The sequence below is a fragment of the Orussus abietinus genome, unplaced genomic scaffold (genome assembly GCF_000612105.2).
Source record: "Orussus abietinus isolate OABI.00-Male unplaced genomic scaffold, Oabi_2.0 scaffold373, whole genome shotgun sequence".
Classification (NCBI taxonomy): domain Eukaryota; kingdom Metazoa; phylum Arthropoda; class Insecta; order Hymenoptera; family Orussidae; genus Orussus; species Orussus abietinus.
Window position 1 is genome coordinate 1 of NW_019394516.1, and position 19,943 is coordinate 19,943.

At 41.3% G+C, this 19,943-nt stretch overlaps 3 non-coding genes across 3 annotated transcripts; 2 read left to right on the top strand and 1 right to left on the bottom strand.

The window, feature by feature from the left end:
- The first annotated feature begins 6,761 nt into the window (after window positions 1-6,761).
- Window positions 6,762-6,883, top strand: LOC111673994. Its single transcript, XR_002762214.1, has one exon. It is a non-coding gene; the product is annotated as a U5 spliceosomal RNA (small nuclear RNA).
- Window positions 6,884-10,916: 4,033 nt separating this feature from the next.
- Window positions 10,917-10,988, top strand: Trnac-gca. The gene has a single exon. It is a non-coding gene; the product is annotated as a tRNA-Cys (tRNA).
- Window positions 10,989-17,682: 6,694 nt separating this feature from the next.
- On the bottom strand, window positions 17,683-17,756 carry Trnat-agu. The gene has a single exon. It is a non-coding gene; the product is annotated as a tRNA-Thr (tRNA).
- Window positions 17,757-19,943: the final 2,187 nt, after the last annotated feature.

Below are 19,943 nucleotides of genomic sequence, written 5' to 3' on the forward strand. Positions count from 1 at the left end.
GCCGCATGGTATTACCATCGCGAATACGTGAGCCGCCAACGGCAACTGGTAGATGGCACAGCCATCGCGATTGCGCGGGCCCCTACCAGAAATTCATTGCGCCGCCCTTGGGGGCAAAAAACGGTGAAAGCTAACGTACGAAATCAGAGGGCAGCACACGGTGCGATCGCGCGACCCTGCCCGTGAGCAATCTCCCAACTCATCTCTGTCTAAGATTACCAACAGCCTGCAGTGATTATTAGTAGGTAAGATTACCGCTTACAGAACATATCGATCCGTGGCGCCATCTCGAACCGTACTTTGGAAACAGGTTGCTACATGGCTAACCACCGATGCAGCAGATCACTGTTTCTCTTATCCACTTTCCTTGTTACCTATGCCTGTCCGAAATTATAATAACTGTTCAGCAGCTACTCAGATAAAGGAAATCATGTAAAGAAATATGGTATACAATTGCCTTTTCGAAGAAAAGCACAAAAATATTTTGTAATCGCAATCGAGACTGCCAGACATCAAGACGTATAGAATATGAAAAAAAAATCATTATTTACACACATTCGAAGTAGTCACAAAAAATACACCCATTAAAAAACAAAACGGTAAATTACATCTCATCCAATCGGGAAGAATAATTCATAAGTAAAATATAGGTAACAAGACATTTCGAGAGAATTTAACATTACGTTTTCAACATACCATGACATTATTCGTTAATATAAAATGATTTCATCGCCACAAAATGAAAGAGCCAACAGGCTAGAGGCACGTTTATTTTCTCCCTGAGGTTGACCTAACCAATTAAGATAAACAACGAAATGACCAACCAAAATGGAGCTCGAAGCGCAATTTCTTCGCACAAAGCCTCCAAAATGGAGCCACTCCACGAGATAAAGGTCACAGGGAGAGACTTTCGGTGGAACACGAATTTGGAGTTCCTCTCCGAGAGCGATTTTCCGGGCACGGTACGCTGGAAGCGGAAGAGAATTCCGAGGGAATTTCGAGGGAATTCAAGAGTCGGGCCATAGGTGCGGAGTCAGCAATGTCGGACGGTAATTCACAGGAACAGCGGCCGGGACAGCAGCCGAGAACGCGGGGTGCGGGGTTGCCGAGAAAATTGGAATTGCCGTGACACCGCGTTACTTTTATTGCCGTTTGCCGCGCCACCGCCGAAGCAATTGAGAGAGCCGCCAGCGAGATTGGGCATTTCTGCAAACGGTAACTTAACGGCCCCGTGGACTTGCGCATACAGTCGGTCTACCCTTTAGACGAGTATATCATGCTTATGCACGATCTGAAAGAGAAATACGCCACGGGAAATGGCCTGGAAATTTGTCCAAGCTGAAACACTGTAACGATGGAATAGATTTACTTCTGTAACGAATGGTAATCCTGCGTCACGCAAATATCCCAATACGTATTGCCATTGAAACTTATAATATACATTTATTTTCGCCTCTTTTTCTTTAAATATGTATCTAAAAATGCAAAAGACATGAATAATGCATTCATGTAAGAATATATCGTCTTGTATGTTTGCCGGTTGAAAGTGAAGCGATTTAAGCACAGGATTTTTTTACTTCCTTCATTTCTTTTACTTTCTATTGTTATCCGAAGCTTCTCCACTTTTGTTTTCTAAATAGATACGCAAGGTGCCAGAATTTGTTTCGAAAATAAGGATAGATAGATCCTTTGTTATGCAAATGTGAGACGCAATGCTGAGAAAGAAGGACGTGAGGAATTGCAAGGGGAATGAAATCATGTGAAGAATAGTAGGAATGATTTTTTACCCACACCATCTCGTTCCCATTCTCGTATTCGCTGCGATTCCCGCACGAGGATTGCATCCTCTCCCAGTGCATAATGCAGACTTCCTTGGAGCAAAATGGCGGCATGCAACTCGGACGTGACTACGAGAGCAATCCTTTTCTGTAGACTAGGATTTTTACACCGGCCGTATTTTCCCAAAGAAATGGTACTCCTGCATTCTGCAACCATGACATGGATATTGTATTACCATTGCGTAAACATTATATAAAAAAAAAGAAAACCTTAATACTTACCATTCTTCCCTTCAAAAAAATAGGGGTGTATAATGATTTTATGAAGGTGATTATATACACCTACAGGAGGTCGATCATCCGAACAATTCACTCGAACGTCCATTAATGGAAACATCAATTATGCTAAAATTAATTATCCACAGAATCAATAATCATACATATTCCCTCTCCATCATTTAAAATAATTAACATTCTACTGCATAACAAATTCGGCAGCACTTGACACGATGGAACTTCCGTCGAGAAAATCTATGTTTTACTTTCGTATCTAATTATGTCAGTACTTTTAATAAGAGTCCTGAGAAAATTATGAAAATTAACTTTGTTACCAGTGCTGTCGAAATGTTTCCCCCGAAAGTCTTTTTCTTCTTAGGATTATTACGTTTTTTTTAGTTTACATTAAATGGGAAATTTCCATAAATATCAACCAGCCCGACATCAAAAGTATGCGGCTACATTTTGCGGGGAATTTTTAATAGCGTAGCATTCATTCGCCTGCAAAACCGCCGTCGACGCGTTCTCGGGAAAAATGGCATTAGTTCCCAGGACGACGTTGCATTAGTTTCCGCGGATGAAGCATCGTCCCCCCGTACTCCGTAAATGCTCCCCGGAGTGTCGCGAAGTTTAAGAATCGCTTTCATTCTTGTCGAAATACCATGCCCTGTAAATTGATCAAAGCATACTGACGATCCTGATAATATTTAAGTATAAAGATATACATCCAAATTATCGGAAACCTCTTCCTTAGAAAAAGCAAATGGAGGAAATTTTTCGTAAAAAAAATATATACACATTATACATATACATATACGGGTACAAATACGCGTAAAAACAGAAAAATATCCTGGGAGGCTGACGTGCGAAATTCGGGGAAAAAGCGTTTACAAAGTGCGTCGTATATTACTTCACTAAGGGCAATAAATATGTAATGATATAATAGCGATAGAATGTACTTTCTGTCGACGAGAGAGAAAACCGCAACTAGACAAAGCCGTAAATCCGTAGATAGAGCTATTTTGACAAAGTCCTAGAATTTCTAGGAGGGTTGGAATAATCCCCAGGGAATTGAGGCGATCTGCATGAATGGCGAAAATCCTAGCCCGACGGAGATCGTTATAACGAATTCACCCGGATTCGAATTACGGCCAAGCCGGTGACTCTGTCCCGGGAATTTTAAGTTTGTGCAAATTAGGTTCTCTGTTTGAAGTCAAGATTGAACCGGGGCACCGGCGCCGTCGAGTTCCTTTTCTTTCCTCGCAGTCGACTTTATTCTCCGGCTGGGGAGTGAGACGTGGAATATTCATTTTTCCCACGAATATGAGACTCGCGGACCGCATTTATGGCGCATCAAGTATTCCTTGTGAAGTGCCTCCATTCTAGGGCCGTCTCTCCGACCGCTGGAGAAATTCCAATCCTGAGCCTTCAATTTCTTCTCTATTCGTCAGACTCACTTGTGCTCGACTCGATAAATCTCAATTATACTTTCCGCACCCTGTTTCAAGAAATAATAATTAATCGCTAATACCACAATACGATGATACGACGTGCAGCATTGCTTCTTAATTCCCTAGGAAAATTTAATACATTTAACGAATTCCGCTTACTTCTAACGTAAATAAAACCTCATAAAAACCGTACAATTATTCGTCAGACTCACTTGTGCTCCACTCGATAAATCGCAATTATACTTTCCGCACCTTGTTTCAAAAAATAATAATTATTCGCTCATTAACTTAATTAACTTTGAAATTTATTAACGAAATCCTCGCGACATAATTAAATATTTCAAACTTAGATTATCCGTCCTCGCTCCGTTAACGCGTCTTCGTCGTTCCCATTACCTTGATATTTTCCCGAAAGCAGCCGCGTTGAAAGAAAAGGAACAGAAAGGTGCATTCTTTCCCTCTTTCTCGCCGTTAGCCCGTCGACATATCGCCCTGCTCAGCTTTACGCAAAATCAGAAAGAGAGAAAGGGAACATCCCTCCATTTCTTCTTTCTCAATGAAGCTGCCTTCGCATTCGGATCGGTATGCGGAGTCCATATATCCTACGTCGTTCCGGTGACCACGTCCAGCCCGCGAGCGGTTCAGTTCGGTCGACGGAGCAGCACCGGTCGCTTAAGGTGATATGAAAGTCCGATATATGTACGTACCGAAAAGTCAAAAAATGTATAAAACTGTTCTCCATACTGGGTGCACCGAATTAACTGAAACCTTAACACGTGATTATGGAGGCTCTAAGAAAGAACGCTCTGCCCGTGAAATTTCATTTTTCGAAGAAAAAGAATACCTCTTTTTGGTTCTTGTCCGAGATAAATGCAACATTTTTTTCGGAAAAAGAAATTTCACGAGCAGCGCGTTATTTCTTAGGATCTCCATAATCACGTGTTAAAGCTTCAGATAATTCGACGCGCCCAGTTTGGAGAAAAGTTTTTATAAATATGTTGACTTTTTGGTACGTATATATCACACTTTTATATCACCTTAAGCGTCGCTGGTCTTTCCCCTGTGCCCTCCGCAGCGATTGGTCGGCCCGCATGACAGTCAACCAGACTCACGACGCCGAGGCGGAGAGGGGAGGGGGCGCGCTCGGCGCGAAAGCACAGCGGAGCGATCTAGGGGAAAGAAGCGATAATCCGGCGCGGACATGGAAATGAACTCGCATCCCGGCGGTCGGGGGTCGCGGATCGCGGAGCGGGAAAGGGGCATTCTCGCGATTGAAAGAGAGACAGCCGAAGGGGCGCGCAAGGGTGCAGGGCGGGGGTTCGTTTACCCCTGGCGCGTAACCACCTCGGGGGCCCTCCCCTCCGCGACCCGCGCGCCCCTGTGAAGAAGTTCACTTTCGGGAGGAAAAAGAGCGCGAAAAATCAATGCGCCCCGCCGATTGGCGGAGGCCCCGCGCCGCCGCTCGCCCATTGGCTCTCCTCTCCGCGGGGGCGGGGCTTAAAGATGAGCTCTCACCGTGTCATCGCTTATATTGATCCTACGCTCTCGCGGGCGCGCACTCGCGAGGGGGCGCGCCGGGGGAGCGGACGCAGGGAGGAAGAGCGCGCGCTTATCTCGCGCCAACCGATAGCGCCGTAGAAAAATATTATCCAGAGGCGTCCGATAGGGCGAATCCGCGACCGGGCCAAGGCGCGTGCGCGCGGGCCCCGCGGATCCCCGCAGACGATAAACATCCGTTGATCCGCTTCCTTCGGGACGCCGACGTGGGAATAACGTCGCCCTTTTGCGAAGACTTCTCTGGCCCTCTCTCTTTTCCCTTTTTCGGTGGCTTACTTGCGGGACTGCCGAAGATAAGTAATTCCAGGATACGACTAAAATGGTAACGGTCCCAACTTGCCCGAGAAACCATTTTTCTTGGCTTCGAAATAATAACTAAATGTTGACTCCTTGCATTTCCGACACTAACTGTCGTTATTTTCTTTCCCAAGGTTTGGAACTAGAACGTCAAGTGGAATCCTGGGTCGAAACATGTATACACGTGAAGAGAACTTTGGAAAGCCTATAAATGTGCGAAAATGTGTTTATAAGTGTCGAGGATGCGGAATTTAACTGAAAATTATGTTTAACGAAGATAATGTTTCAATGTGTGAAGTTGCTTATTTTTTTAAATAAAGTGTCTCTCACGCGCGTGTAGTTTCCTTGAACTTATCCGATATTTATTATGCAAATTCGAAAACAGCCCTCCGAGATGAGCTTAATGTACCTCGGCTCTGCCGTGCGATATTAGTCCATGAATTCCATTTCATGGGATCTAGCACTGGGATCGTCCCTCTTCTTGAAGGACCTACTTCCGGTTCTTCGTCTTAATTTTCATTTTCATCGCCTCGTTCCTCGGATCTCTTTTTTTCGAGCGCCAAGCACCGGCTCTTCTACTCCCTTGAGAGTCTCCCTCGGCTCGCCGTCTTTCGAGGCTTTCTTCGAGGACCTCCACTCTTCGTGCTCCACCTCGTTGACTTTTTTTCGCGTCTAAACATTTCCATTAAGCTCCTACTTTCCGTCCTTCTTGCGTCTTCTTTGTTTCCGGTATTTCTATCGGCAGTTTCTCGGCTCTCCCTAGTGAGCTCTCGTCTTCTCGTTTCTTACAGTGTTTGCAAAAGTGCGGAACATTTCAGCGAGCAAATCCAATTCCTTTAAGCGAGCACTTTCCTTGGGACTCTTTCCTTCCTTCGATATTTAATGTGGTTAATTATTAATTTTAGGAACTTGAGTATTATCTTGAGAAATCTGTCGTAAGAAGTTCAAAAGTACCTCTACTGACCGTAGTCCTATATTAATGCTGGGTCCTCCTATCACATTATTTAACAGGCCGAAAAAGTTTAAACTAAATTTTGTCAATTGTTTAATTGATAATTAATGTACATTTTGTATGAAACGCAAATCGATGTAACATTATATTACATTACGGACAAAATACGGATAACGTAGTGACGTAATGTCGACGTTTAGCAAACCATTTATATTTAAATTATTATAAATCATTATTTATTATATATTCTGTAATAATGTTTTTGAGTTTAATCACTTGTGCTCAGTGAACGTTTAATTCTGATTTGAATGGAACGCTTTTCCCGCTGCAGATACCGTTAGCCGGCCGCAGGTTGCCGTTACTTCGCAACTCCGCCGCTAGGGGCGCATAGCTCCCGCAAGCGAGGTACCCGGGAAGAATAGATATAACGACTGGCCGAAGCATCAAGCATTACTCTGGTTTCCCTTCAATACACGTATAAATCTTTCGCCTTTTACTAAAGATTTCCGTGGAGGGGAACAATTGATGAGTCTATAACCAAATTTTTTGAGTGCCCAGCTTTATGCTGGGTCATTACTGAACCAAGCAAAGTTTCTTCCCGTTTAACAGGCAGAAGTAATTCGGGAAAATAAAAACAAGCCGGAACGGGCTTGTTCAGCCAAAATAGAAGATTTCGCTTTCAAAACGTATATGTTTAGGAAGACCACCATATACCCCCAAATCCTAAAATCTAATATAATTAATACTAGATATTTTAAACGGCTGACTTTTGTATACGCACGAACTAGCGTCACCGACGATCGTTGAAATAAAGATGAAGCGAAGATTTGTATGTATCTCTCCCGATATGCAAATACATATTTCAATACAAATAACTAACGGTAAACAATTCAGTTGAATAAACACGAAGAACTTATGCACACTATTGACATTCACGTTTTCTTACAACGTCCCCAGTACATAGTAACGATAACGCACTGCAGTTCTGAACGTAACATAAACCCAAGCACGTAATAGCACATTTTGCGATTACATATTTACGTGTTCAATAGCGTTTCTTCAGCCAGATAGGCATACCCTGAAGAAGCTACTATGATCTAGGGCAACTTCTTCCGGTTTTTCTCCGGCCATGTTCTCCCTCGTGGGAAGCTCATTTTTTTTTCTCCGCGTTAAGGGTCGCGCTTGCTCCGAGTTCCGGCGTTTAAATGCCGCCTCCCTGGCCTCGTATTTTGCTCCACATTTAGGTGGCTCTAGGGTAAAGGGTAGCGCGAGTAACTCGCGGCGGTTTTGATGGATTAATTCGCGGCCCGAATGGAAAGCGCGGGACGTACCGGAAAATGACTCATTTCTTTTGTTCCGAGCCAAAAGAACAGAGCTAGTGATTGGTCTCTATCGGCCCGCCGATCGCTTATTGGCCCCGACCTCGCCCGAGGAAGAGACTAAAGTATTCCCTCCTGTTTTTCGACGCTGATCACTGATCTTCCCCGAGGAAAGGAAAACGACAGCGAGCGAAGGAAATGATCGACCGATTAATTATTGCTCCCGACGGGCCGGTGCGTTTCCCGTCTAATGCACTTTGACACGGCAAGAAGGTTATTGCAAGTTACATTTTTCTCGATTACTGTCCGCCCTCGGAACGAGTGCATTTGTAAACTCGCTGCAGCTGCTGCACGATACCCCGTGTTGCCGCGGTATTTGTTTTCCCTCTTTTGTTTTACGGCCAGATGAAAAATTACGCTCCATTACTTTTCGCTGCGCCTAGATTAGCCATAAAAGGATGTGAACAAATTTGCTACACGCTATGACAAACATTAACAGTTGGGGGTATTTATTGGGGATACAGTTTTCGATCACACGGATTGTTGTGCAATTGACGTGCTTATCCCGTGATAGTGGTTACGATAATTCTAAAATGCCAAATTTTCGGTAAATATCTATTAAAATTTCCCACCTTATCTGGGACGTATCATTTAATTTAACTCTAATCTAATCTCGAATCCCGCTGTTGCATGTCTTAATTAAATTCTTTTTTCCTTTTCGAACTCCACAAACTATTATTATTTATGGACTCGACATTATATTCCAACAACCCGCAGTATGTCAATAAAAATGTAGTATTAAGACAATTTTACAACACGAGATGGAAAACGATAAAGAAGCAGCAACGAACTCATTTGTGTTTAGAAGAACCGTGCAAAGCGATTTTTCGTTTCAAATCGTTAAAACAAATATTCTAGGTAATAACTTACTACTTATATGAAAAATGGTATTGTAAAAGGTATAATTATTCATATTGTAATGAATGCGCCGAAGATAGTGGAGTGCGGTTTTTATTTTTATTTTTATACCGTTATCGTAAATATTCTAGTGTCTTTTTATTCACTTGAAAAGAGGGTATTGCATGGATATAAGGATTCATAAGGCAATCAATGGGTCGGAGGCATTTTCATGGCGTTTCAATGTATCTATTCCGACGATCCAGCTGGTGGATAAAGAGGATCACTGCGGTACCGACCTGGCTCGCATCAGGGGTTGCTCTCTGCGGGATAAGATTTATTTATTGACAGAGGGTAAGAGAGGAATCGGGGTGGATCGAAAAGGGGAGCATTGTTCGAGTATTCTGTTTACGGTGATTAATTGCACGGGCCTCGATATGTGTCCATGAGCGATAGTCGTTCCCCGTTACATCCACCACAGGGTGATGTACACCCTTCGATCTGTTCCCGTTCTCCGTTGACCTCTTTGAACGAAAAACTGAAAGAAAAAAAGGTGAATACTTGTGCCTCATTTGTTCAATCTCCACCCAACTGTACTTTTCCAAGTAAATGATTTTACAAACCTTTCCCTGTATCAACGACTCGAGCGTTAATATTTATAATCAGTCGAAGCGTTGTGCACTATATCTGACTGTCGCCGATTTTTATAATATTGTTTAACTCTGCACTGTTAAACCGTTAAAAACCAACCTGTCGTTTTTAGTCAAACGAAAAATGCATGCCTTACGTCGCAGCGTATATAACTACTTTTGTAATATCATGAATTATTGCGTTACAAGAATATTATTGGATAAACCTTTCTTTGCCATGTCTCCGTGAAATGAAATAATAGAAAAATAAACCTGAAAAATTGGCAGAAGAATTTAAACAGTGTCAGGTTGATTCCCATTATTTCTGTATCAAACGCCCGGATGATCGATGCGCTCGCGAACAATATGCAACTTAATTCACACCAGTAATGTAGAAGGGTTCTCAAACGGATTTCACAGTTCATTTGACTTTGTTGGCTTTAAACTTTACGGCCCGACAAGTTGGGGTCACAAGCCCATTTTGCTCGCTAGAAACCCCTAGACGTTTGCGTCTAAAATCCCGCTGGAAAATATTTATACCGATATAAAATGCAACGTTAAATTCACGTCGTCCACTAAAACATTTCCACTATATGCAACATTGACTTCAACCAAAAGTATCTCCTTTGTTCTCGCTTTTTAATTATTCTTAAAACGTATTATCAACTGCTGTGTCTTTCTACACGTGAAAGTATCGTTAATAGTTCTCCATAAATTAATACATTTTCAAACGGTAAATATCATTCTAAGAACAAGAATGAACTGCATGAAAATTGTTGAGATTAATTCATGCAGAATTATTGGGGAAATTATGAAGTATCTTTTTTATATACGCTCTCTAGGCGAGGATTAAGTGTAAAGGCCGAACTCGTACAACGCCCTGAAGGTAATTGCAGCTCATCAATGGCCTGTCGAGGAGGAAGAAAAAACACTCCCTGTTGTCATACAAATAGCGAGGAGCGTACCCCCCGCACGGCATGGATGGCGACAGGTAGCGTAATATAGTAGGGACCACCTAGTGACTTCATGACTTTGCCATATGCCACCGTGACTAAGGCACACATGCTTCAAATCAATGTGTACGGTGTCTAAGTGAGGCTCCGCAGGCTCTTTCATGGAAACACTTTATTCCCCGAATGAGTACTCCGGAGAGGTCTTACTATAAAAGCCTCCAGAGTGATGTACCTTTCTCCGGCTGGGAAATGTTTTCCTCCCTTGTAAAAAATTCACCTCGCGAGCCGTATATGAAAACCTTTAAAAACCATCCATCAATTACACATTTAGTAACGACCTTCGGTATTCGGTGTCATTTTAATTTGAAAATATGCACGTGTCACTTTTAATCTGCTCGTTTGATGGCTATCTTAAAGTCATACTGAGTCTCTTTTGTAGAATCAGATTCTACGGGAATTAAATCTCAGGTAAGACAGTAGTAGGATATTTTATAAAGTTAAAATTATATACGCTCTACCAGAAATATATAAATAAGACAAGGCTTACCTAGACATAATCTAAGAGTCAGGAACGTATTATCTATGGATGGTTTGGTGATAAAAATAATCTTGAATTGTACCGTGTTATCAGCCACTGTAACAGTTGGCCATTGTTTGTATATGCCTCGGCTGAATTCTATATTTCATTTTCTATATTTTATTTACAATGACTAGGGTATTACGATTAATATGTTGAAATACATTTTACATGTAACAATGTATGTCAGATTTGACTGAACAACGAAATAATGATAACATGAGTCAACTGGGGGTATAGCTCAGTGGTAGAGCATTCGACTGCAGATCGAGAGGTCCCCGGTTCAAACCCGGGTGCCCCCTCAAGGATATTTTTTGCTAAAAATTAATACATCGATATAACATGAAAAACGAATAAACGCATTTATCATTTATTTTAAACATCAATTAACACGTCTTCGATCCTTAACCACATTAAGTATACAGCACTACTGATATTAAATGAAATTTTATGCAATAAAAAATCCTTGGTAATTTCATCATACGAAAAAAACAAAATATTTCGAAAAAAAATTTAGATTGCATTATGATGGCCTCTCCCACTTAGATTTTCTCGCATTTTTCCAGCTTCTCTCTCGCAAGGAACAAAGAAAGACTAATCAGATTTCTGCTCGAGTTCGTGCCGCTCTTAAAATATTTTTCAAACTTTACATGACATATAGGACGGTGTGAAAAATTATTCGGACCGGTATTAAGATATTTTCGACAAAAGTAGTCACGAAATACGACTTCGTAGACTTCGAAGTTCTCTCTCGCAGCAGGTTGGAACGTCTCCAGGGAAATAGCTAATAAAGTTTAGCCGTACCGAACGGTTCGGTAACTTTAAAAGGAGTCCCACGTCATTGACCGATTTTGGAGACTGAAAGAACGCTCGTTTTTGCCGAACTATTCGGACCTTTTGATTTGTTCATGCTGAGGTACCTTCAGACGGAGAACATTTCGTCATCGTTTATTCTCGTCGGTCTTCCACCAGTCTGTAGAAGAAATAGAACTTCCGTCAGGGCTGCGCAAAAATGTGAATCATGTTAACAGGTTTTATTTGGACCACCCGATAGCATGCAGCTTTGTGAATAAATGCAAGATAAAAAAGAGATCAGCTTAGGAATTCCCGTTTTCTCCGACATTCGTTCGGACCATGCTTATCGACGGTCATTTATATCTTCGACGATCGTTCACAATCTCGCATAGAAAATTACGACAATCCGCGGATCAAGGGCCGATCCATAAGCTGCCAACCACAAGTGATAGATCGGCCAACAGCGATGGCCACCTGGTCTGCGGTGGCAAACGTTAAGTCCTACTAAATATTCGAATAAGTCCAATAAATCCGAGGAATAACCACGTGGCAGTGGATTGAGCCGATTGGACGATCGCCAAATCAAATGCAGATTCTTGGCATCCCCCACATAAAGCGTAAGTGTCCCCTCGTTGCCTCTTCCCTAAATTCCTGCCCATCGTATACGCAGAGAAAAGCCCATACAGCGTTTTAGAAATTCTTAACAGAATGGCGATAAAATAATTTCAATTTGTTCCTTGTATTTCGCACACAGGAGAGTGAACGGCAGACTGCAAATAAAAAGAGTTAATAACATATAAGACGATTAAAATGCAGTCGACCATTTTATCAATTAACGGGTGAACGAAAAGCCATATTTTCTTGAAAAAATCGAGGCATTTAATTCAATAACTAATTTATTCACTTGCAAATTTAGCTGGGGTTTATGTTCGTACCATTCCCATAATAGAAGTCCTTTCGATTCTCATGTCAGTCTTCGATAATTGTATATTGATCGAAATATGAGAGCTCGACGTCACTTTGGTTCTGGTCTGGGCTGAGTTAAAAAATTTTGTTAAAAAATCCAAATTTTGAATGTGTCAGGACAATTCTTAGATGATCAGGAGTGATGTGTCAAAGTTTCGGACAGTTTGGTCTAATACCCTTAAAAAAAAGTGTTGTATTCGAATCGACTGATTTGAAGGGTGTTTCACTTCACCTTAAGCCTAATTTGTCCCTCCTAGCTGCCTTCGAGGATTAAACTTTGTGCCCAAGGTTCGGCGTTGCCTTAAGTACCGAGCAGCCGATGCACCGCGGGGATTCGGCCCTGAATAAAGTGGAGTGCGCCAGATGGGTCGTCGCTAATCCGCCATTATCGTTCGCTATGATCAGCCTCGACTCGAAACGATCGGTGACCGGACTCGGCCGACACTTTGGATCACGATAGGGATAACCGGGTGATCGATAGCACTTTCCCTGGACTTCCAAAATCTCCCACTTCCCTCTGCCACCTAGGAATTAACGACCCTCAGCCAACTATACTATATAAAAAATATATAACTTAATCGCTACATATTTGGTACATTACACTAGAATCGAAAAATCTACGACCGTTTTGATATCTGAAAACCTAAGAATCAAATTTCAGGTAAAAACTTTAGAAACCGACCTCAATGTTGAAAGAGATCAAATCACTGATATGTATAAATCACGAAATAGTATAAGATAACATAATGCTTATAGTTGGTTCCACATAAAATGACTTCAAAATCGGGACCCAGGATCTTGAACTTTTATGAATCCAACAATGTCAACACTACCTGCGGAAAATGATGGAACTTCGATCCTACGAGACCAAAACATTTCCTGTCGATATAAATAACCTAAAATACAACCTAAAATTAACCTAAAATATAACCTAAAATTTTGCAATTTTTGCAAGTAAGGTACACAACGAGTAACGATAATTCCCGCATATTTTACAAAATGTGACGTTTTTAATGTGGTAAAGACTAGCAGACACTCTACCAGACGATAATTTTTAATCGCAAAGTTTCGCCGAAGAGGCTTTCGGCACTAGATCAACGAAAATCCGAGACCCTGGACCTATAAAGTAAGGTTAATGTCGATATACGGCGTGGTATCTCCTTAAAATATTTCATGGTGTAAATTAAACGTGTGTACCAGAACCGTTATTTTCTAAATACTTAGTGTTACAAAGGTTGTCTATATATATATATATATACATATATAATATCAAAACGTCGAAATATTTATAAAACTTTTCTCCAAACTGGATACACCGAATCCTTTGAAACTTCAGCACGTAATTATACAGGTCCTAAGAAAGAACGCAATGGACATGAAATTTCATTTTCCAAAAAAGAAATGTGCTCTCGGTTCCAGTCTGGAATAAATAAAATGATTTGGGAGAAAAATGAAATTTCATGAGCGTCACGTTCTTCCTTAGCGTCTCCATAATCACGCACGGAAGTTACGAAGGTGCGCACGGTTTGGAGAAAAGTTTTATAAATATTTCGACGTTTTGATGTATATAGACTGACCCTTTCGTGACACCTTAAGAGCGAGGTGGAATAATCTACCGACATTTCGATATCCGAAGTCGCGCAGGATTGAGATTCGGGGGAAAATCTTGGAAATTCGCCTCCTTTGATTCGACGTCGAGGGAGGCTCGCCTCGGCGGAAGAGAATGGGATTCTTTGCGCTTCGCCATTCAACCGAGGGTATTACGGAGCGACGGTGGCGCCGCGCCTAGGCTTGACGGTTCAATGTGTAATCCATGCATTGTGGTGTCTCTCATCAACCGGAGAGCTGCGCCCCTTCCAATACCGATGGAGAGACGCAATAAGGAGAAATCTTTATAAAACCCGTCGTCGGAGAGAGAGCCCACCAAATGGTGAGCGTCGGACCGAGAGAGGCGAGGGAGAGAGAAAAGGAACTATTGCATTTTTAAAGCATTCGCCAAGGAGGAGCGTTCCGACTTTAAGGACGCAACAACTGGACAACCAAGATGGCGGCCGGTGGAAACGGAAATCCCGTACAGGCATGTTTAATACATTTTTACATCCGGACGAGTCCGTAAGTAATTAATAGTTGTTTTTCCATTTGTTCAACCCGCTTCCTCGGAAATGTTCTTTCTCTGCGCTTTTATTGAAATACGAAACGGTGAGGTTATGTTAGACTCCGAAAATGGCGAGAATTGAACAAATGAATTTCTACAATGATCGGCTTTTGATAACGATATTCATGTAATTTTTAGAACAAGGCATTGTGAAACAAAGACGTAACGTATATGGTCGCTCTTTGTCTTTCTTGCAATCACTTGTGAACGTTGTCTATTAAGTTTGATAGGACTTTACCAAATTACCCAGCGATGACAGCTTTGTAATAGAAAAATGGTATCTAAAACTGTTCGCCTTCCACTACCGAAATTTAGCGGTGTTTACAGACCTGTGTGTACGACCGTGAGCTGGACTAAACATGAAGGTAAACACGTTACTGACTTAGGGATTACGCAACGTCGTCTTCAGGTGCTCGTTGGAACGAAATCTTGCGGTAAAGGGTTACGCTCTGATGTACTCTGGTAAAAGATATAACCGACGTTTTGATATAAATAAATGATATTACCTCTTATACGATTATCCTACAGAAGCAGGATCACGGTGTTAAACATTTTTGTTTCTTTGACGGAGGAATTTAGATCGCCAAGTTTTCGCGAATATTCAGATTTTGATCTATTATTGAGCAGTGCGAACGAAGAATTGTAAAATGTGAAAAGCATCTTTACAAAATGACTACAGTCGCAGTTTCGGTATTGAAGAAGAGGGGACCAGGACCGGGGGATAACTTGGGGTATCATCCCGGAGGAGTTGCTCCGTTTTGTCGTGGCAGGGTGTCGTCGCGCGAGGGCCTAGCCCCTAAGCCCCTAAGCAGGGGCTAAACCTGTAAATTATTCATAAACAGTCAAGCGGTTGTAAAATATAGTGGTAGTCGCCATTGTGCACGACCGCCTCCTCGCCTAATTCGATTTCGCGTCGATTGAATCCATAATCCTGAGACCCTCGCGTCCAGGATTGAATTAAGGGCGGCTCGCCTCTGCGGCGCCATTTTTCTTTTTATCTCCAACCACCTCCGAATTTTCACGGGAGTTCAAAGACCATTTTTACGAAACACTACAATCGGAAATATGGTACTTGCACGTAAATCGTATCTCATACGAGGATCCTGATAGCATGTAAAATAATTTAAATCCCCCGTGGAAAAATCAAAAAATTTAACGACGAAAAATTTAGTGAAATTACATCCCTGAAAGGAGAGAAAGAATGAAGTTTTACCTCGGACCGTAAAAAGATTTAGTTTGCGAATCTTGTGTGCCGTTGAAAGACAAACAAGGAAATACAGCTCTCCAAAAAAATGATCGTCAGCAAGCAGTCCATTTAATTTCCCTCCCTCTTCCCGCTCGGCACGCAAGATTCGTCTCCTCGTTTCGGGCAGGAAATTTCATTTCTAAACTGACCGAAAATTCTGCTAACCAAGCTTTCGAGAGATATAAGAGAGGATCCGAAAACTTGAGCAGAATTTAGCTTTTCATCTATCTAAGCGTTCAAACTGCTCAAAAAATCCTAGACCTCACATTTCCAACGTGTAAATATTATCGCTTTAGATAGATACTAATTCTAATATTTAAATTACTATTATAGCTAGGGGGAAATATTTGTCGTACAAATAAAATAATTATCATTTCCTCTTATAACCCTCGTAAATATGTCTCGGGTTAAAATCTGTTGAATCTGTTGAAATTAAAATCGAACGATTTTTCTGTGCTAAATATGGGATAATGTAAAATCATTGGGAATTTTAATGCTGCTTAGACGATGAGAATTAACTTTGCAATTCGATGTCTGTAAAATCGAAGTTATTGTGAATGCGTAGTATTTTTCTGGAGGAAGGAAACGGAGTCACCCTGTACAGTGAAATCGGTAAAGCCACCCCATCCTATCCGATGTCCTAATTTAATTGACACCCTAATAGCAGGACTGCACGGCCGTTAGAGTTCTCTGCACGACCATTCGAGAGAGGGATGAAAATATAAGGGTGGTTAGCCTGGAGATGCATGGGGCGAAGTCAATTGAATTTCATGGGGGTTTGCCCGCTTAACCAGTTAATTGCTTAGTTTATGTTACTTAAAACTTATTTCCTATCTTTCGCCCGTCTCTTTGGGTTTCCTTCCACGTTTTTCGATTTCTTCCCCCTCTTTCGCGGAAAAACTTTTCCCCAGCACTAAAATAACTCCTGATATTTTTCATGCACTATGCAGGATGCTGAAAAAAATGAGTCCGATTTGCATTGCAAAGAGTATTGAAATCCAGTCCTGCAACATCTTGCATTTGATCAAAACAGTAACAATATACGTAGTTGCTCATAAAATGAATTGTTAATCCGGATTCCATAGTTTTGTTTCCATCAAATTGATTAAAATTTAATTTAGTAAACTTGTGTTCGATAAAAATAATTTCGAGCAGATATGCTAATCACAGATAGTCGTCTGAATTGAGAGGCTAAAATGATCAGGAATTCTTGAAGCAATCCTGTGCGCGGAAAAGGAACCCTTCCCCTTTTTGCTTCGAGCTTTCTGGAAATGAATATTTAATTTTTACAACTCGAGGTTAAAAGCGCTGAACCACCGACAGAGGTTTAAAAAGTTAGCGGAGCTTGCGGTAAAACCTGACGGCCGAAAAAGTTACACGGAAATTCCCCCCGGATTTTACTCGGGAACAACTTTCCGATCGATTAATTATTTAAAACCGTGCGGTTTTGTTCGGTAATTTTCGAAAAAGGTTCCAGCCTCGTGCACTTTCATTCTACGCAATACTTATTAATAGTTGCATTTTTTATTCCCTATTTCCAAAAGGGAATCGACGTAGGATTCAATTTTAAAAGATATTATTTCATTTAATCACTGTTTATCTTAAAATATGATTGAAAGACATGACTATTTTACCATTTCAAATTCATCGATACAATTTCTAAAGACAAGTCAGTGAGCCAGATGAATTTCTCGGAACTAAAATTAGAATTCTTTCACAAAACAAGTATGTTGTAAATTAAAGAAAAAATTAAATATCATTATTCCGGAGATGTAATATTTTAAGTATAAAAAAAGGAATTGTAAAAATGGAAAAAAAACTGGTCAACTGCCACAGGCCCCGGAGGGATTCGAACCCTCGATCTCCTGTTTACTAGACAGGCGCTTTAACCAACTAAGCCACGGCGCCGCTGAAGTCGAAGATTATAAACTGTCAAATAAATTGAATAATATTCTTGCATCAACTAAACAAAATATTTAACATGATTTTATAAAAAATCATTTCAAGCTTCTACTCCTTTTCACTTATAGTTCAATTTTAATAAATCCAACCTATCCGTCGTACCAAGATATCAGCCCTTTTAAGTGAACACAATAAATTTTAACAAATGAAATAACTAACCTGAAGTAAACGGGAAAAAATATAAAGTACAATTCTTAACTTATTTATCTTTCACGCCAATGATTATTTAGTTGCTAACGGAGGATCCAAACATTTTCGTGAAAATTAATTTATGGACACGAGTAAACCTGATTTCATGTCCGGCCACATCACGAGGTGTAGGACGATAAGTTTTCCGATTCAGCTTATCAATTTTTTAACTCGCGGGACGATGCACTCGCGCATCTCTCGTTAAGTTTGATATGCAATTAGCATCGCAGTAACCTTGTTCTCGAACGGACATCAAAGACCTTTCGGCTGCTCAAGTTGGAGATTAAAGACGTAGCCAAAGGCCACGAAAAATTCGGTCGCCTTTCTCCTCTCCTACGCTTTTATTCTCTCTTGTGGATTATTTGATAATTTATTATTTAGAACTACAACTTCCTTCTTTCGGCAGACTCAGTCACTTGGTTGCTCCAGCTTTTTATACTCCCGACATTCATTTAATATTTCCCACAAAGTAAACGACATCTTCGAAAAATTACAGTAACATCCCGCCGAAACATTACCTATGTCTCACCCTTAAACAACTAACGTATCTTTAAAATATTAAAATCATAACCCAATTAATTTTGCACAAAACGAAATTTTACCAGAAACACGATTCAAAATTAAATAGTAATATCGGAAGTCAAACGATTTCATGATGGTGACCTGAAAGGGTTATTATATATATATATAATAACCCTTTCAGGGTTATTATATATATATATATATATCCCTGGTTCTAGTCTGTGATAAATAAACGAAATTTTGTTCCACTGAAATTTCACGAGCATCGCGTTCTTTTTTAGGACCTTCATAATCACGTGCTGAAGTTTCAAAGGATTCCGTACACCCAGTTTGTAGAAAAGTTTTATTAGTATTTTCACGTTTTATATACACAGAACGATTATTTCATATCACCTTAATAACCTTACAAACAACTTTGTTACACTAATTTATGGGCTTGAGGGTTAAAAGGAAATCGACTCAGAAGTGTGGCGGAACGCAAAAGTCCCTTCGCTACTTCTCTCGGACATGTTTCGTTTTTTCGCCTTGGGCTGTGTTCCCTTTAAGCCGGAGTTTTTTCCTCTCGGATATGGTCTCACCTCCCGGAAGTCCAGAGCAGAAGAGAGGCGGCCTTCCGGAGGTTGTGTGCGAATTAAAAGGGAGAAAGGAGGAAGGCCGGGATCGCAGTAAATTCCGGCGAATAGGACGGAGTAAAATATAGCGGTGGCTACATTCTGCATATGTCATCCCCGTTCTCTTACACATACGTTCATGTACGCGTCCACGTGAACACCCACAGCGCCACCGTAAAACCCCACATGAATATGTGGTACCACCTATGTGCATACACTCCTTGTCAGCTTTGCACGCGCATGCCCAAATACGCACACACGTGCGTAGACACGTGCATACACACGAGTGCGCGCGCAAACACACACACACACACACACGAGGGTGGAGAGAAACGCGAAAATGTGGAATACGGGGTGGAAGAGAGAGGATCGAGCTCGTTTACCATCTTTCTCCTCGTTCGAGGGCGAAAATTGCGAGGATATCTCGCACACACCTATATGCGTATACACACACGTCAGAGTGTGGTCGCGAAGTATATTCGAAAGGACAGAACAAGATGTAGGGGCTGGAAAGTACATTCTGCGGCCGCGAAAGAGGGTGAAATGCGGTGCCGTCCGTGGAAAATTTCCAAGTGGAACTTCCCAGGGTGGAAACGAGACCATTGGAATGGGTCGCTTTCCACTCCGAAATTCTGGACACAATCGCCAGGAATGACTCGTCTTCTGTCTTCTTGTTGGATAGGGATAATAAAAATGATATCGGAGCTGGTCGAGGCAGTTTTTGTGCCAATTTTCTGATACTCACCCTTCTTAATGTGTGCCCGTAATTTGGTGGTTTCGAGTGTGTCTCGTTTTCCAATGGAAGATTGAT